Raw genomic sequence first — 3,052 nt, forward strand, 5'->3', positions numbered from 1 at the left:
GCAGAGAAATCGGTGCACAAAACATCATGTCTGCTTCTAGAATGAATAAAGCAATGGTTGTTTTTCTGAAAGAAGTTGAAATGGTCAATCATTTAGTGGAGTGTGGTTTGATCGTTAATGATGTTTTTATTCCTGTATTACCCCTGTCTAACCTATCGAAAAAGGTAATGTTGTCAAACGTACCACCGTTTATCTCTGATAAAGCGCTTGAGGATATTCTAACTCGTTATGGAAAATTGGTTGGAAAGATTAAGATGATTCCTCTGGGTTTGAAAACTCCAGAGTTGAAACATGTCATGTCATTCAGACGTCAGGCTGTTATGATACTGAGTGCTGAATTTGCAACGCTTGATGTGTCGGTTAAACTAACGGTGCTTGGAAAGGATTACACGATCTTTATTAGCACCGAGTCCATGAAATGTTTTATTTGTGGAAAATATGGTCACATTAAAACCACCTGTCCTCTGGTTAAAGAGGCTCAAACGGCAAGAAATGGAGTCGAATCTAATTCAGAGCCGATTTTGAACGCTCCAGGGAGTAGTGGTCCGTCTGAAGAGAATAGTGAAAGTGCAGCGCCCGATCCGAGCGTGGAAAGCCCTGCGCTTACTGACATCAGAGAGCAGGTGCAGCAAGGTTGTAGTGTTGATATAAATGAGACTATTGCTAAAATAGCTGATGCTGGACAGCGTGGATCCAGCGACAGTGGGCAGGCTGTTGTTGAGCCAGAGCAACCTGGAGAGCAAGATCGGCCTATAGTGACTGATGGCTTGAACGAGACGCAGGCATTAAGTGGTAAAGTGTCTGACATTGATGCTTCACAATCGCAAGTAATAGATAGTGACTCGGACAGTGATTATTCAGAGTCGATTGCTGAAGAATTGTCTGAAACTAATTCACAGGGAAATATTGTTGGGAGAGTTGCAAAGTCTCGTTATTATACTGTGGAACAAATTAATGACTTTTTAAATGCAACAAAAAATCAGAGAAAGCCAGAGATTGAAATGTTCTTTGCTGATTTAAGGCTTTTTATTGAGTCTTCACTAGTTGCCATGAAGAAGGCCACTTTAGATGAACTAGATCAACCTAAGCGCTACCGACTTAAAAAGTTTGTTAGTGCTGTTAGAAAAAGACTAAAAAAAAAACCTTAAATAGTCATAATGAACAGGATATATTGGATTATGTGTCTTTTCTCTTTTTTAATCCTCATGGCATCATTTAACATCGGATCTTTAAATATAAATGGCTGTAGGGATGTACAGAAGAGAACTGCTTTATTTAAGTATTTACATCTTAAAAAGGCGGATGTGATTATGTTACAGGAGACACATACTGACGTCTGTAATGAAGTTGACTGGACAAACGAATGGTCGGGTAATATTGGCCTAAGTCATGGTACGAATCTAAGCGCTGGTGTTGCATTTTTATTTTCAAAACGAGTACAAAATGATCCAGACTTTCTAGAAATATTGCCTGGACGCTTATTACGGGCTGATCTAACAATAGACAATAATAGGTTTTCCTTTTTTAACATTTATGCTCCTAATATAGGAAATGAACGAAGTGTTTTGTTTGGAAAACTCTCTGAAGAATTGTTAAAATGTCCTCAGGAGAACATTGTTATAATAGGGGGTGATTTCAATTGTACTGTAGATCACAAATTAGATCGAAACCATGAGGAACCTCATCCTAGTTCAGCGGGTGTTTTTAAATCTTTAATTAACAGACACAATTTGGTAGATGTGTGGAGAGAGGCTTACCCTCATGCTAAACAGTACACTTGGTTGAAAATGAATTCAAATAAGGTTTCTGCTGCGAGACTGGATCGTTTTTATGTTGAAAAGGGTAGTAAAGGAAGACTTTATGGCAGTTGTATTTCACCAACATTTATGTCAGATCACCATTTTATTTCTAGGTCTATGTCTGTTCTGTCGTCTAAACCCTATCAGACACACTGGCACTTTAATAGCAGATTACTGCACGATCACATCTTTGTGCACTCTTTCGATCTCTTGTGGAAATCTTGGAGGGAAGAGAGATTTAGTTATTCATCTTTAAATCAGTGGTGGGACCTCGGAAAGGTGCAGATTAAAAACTTTTGTCAACAATACACTGCACATAATACAGAAAATGTGAAAATGAAAATGAAGATTTTGGAGCAAGAAATTCTCCAGCAAAGCTACATTAATGAAGGAGGCAGATTATTGTCAGCTGACATCATAAAAACGAATAAAAGCCTTTTGAAGGATTTATTGGATGAACAGGAGAAGGAAACTCTTGTGAGAACCAGATATTTAAAGCAAAATGAAATGGATGCTCCAACTGCCTTCTTTTTTGGACTAGAGAGAAAGCCAAAAGAGCAGAATTTTTTCCATAAGCTGAAACTTTCTAATGGCAGTGAAACTACTGACCAGCGAGAAATTATAGCTTCTGCTATTTCTTTTTATGAGGATCTCTATCATTCAGAACACTGTGAGGAAGCAGCAGTTGAAGAACTTCTTCAAGATCTTCCTCAGTTGTCATCGACTGAGAAGGAGGAGCTGGAGGGATTTCCAACTTTTTCTGAGCTGTCAAGTGCTGTGCTGGAGCTGAACAGTGGCAGATCTCCTGGACTGGATGGTCTGTCTGCAGAGTTCTACAAAGGGTTTTGGAATGTGCTTGGACAAGACTTGTATCGTGTTTTTCTGGAGTCCTTTAACCAAGGTGTTCTACCCTTGAGCTGTCGAAGAGCAGTACTGACTTTAATACCCAAAAAAGGAGATCTTGGATACCTGAAGAATTGGCGTCCTGTTTCATTACTGTGTACTGATTTTAAAATACTGTCAAAAGCTATAACCAATAGGTTGAAGAAATGTATGGCAACAATAATTCATGAGGATCAGTCATACTGTATCCCCAAAAGAACGATTTTCGACAACCTATTTTTGTTAAGAGACATTATTACAGTTGCCAAAACACATCAAGTTGACATTGGACTCTTATCTCTAGATCAAGAGAAAGCTTTTGACAGAGTGGATCATTTATATTTACTAAAGACGTTGAAGGCTTTTGGCTT

Source organism: Carassius gibelio, chromosome A3 (genome assembly GCF_023724105.1).
Source record: "Carassius gibelio isolate Cgi1373 ecotype wild population from Czech Republic chromosome A3, carGib1.2-hapl.c, whole genome shotgun sequence".
NCBI classification, from domain to species: domain Eukaryota; kingdom Metazoa; phylum Chordata; class Actinopteri; order Cypriniformes; family Cyprinidae; genus Carassius; species Carassius gibelio.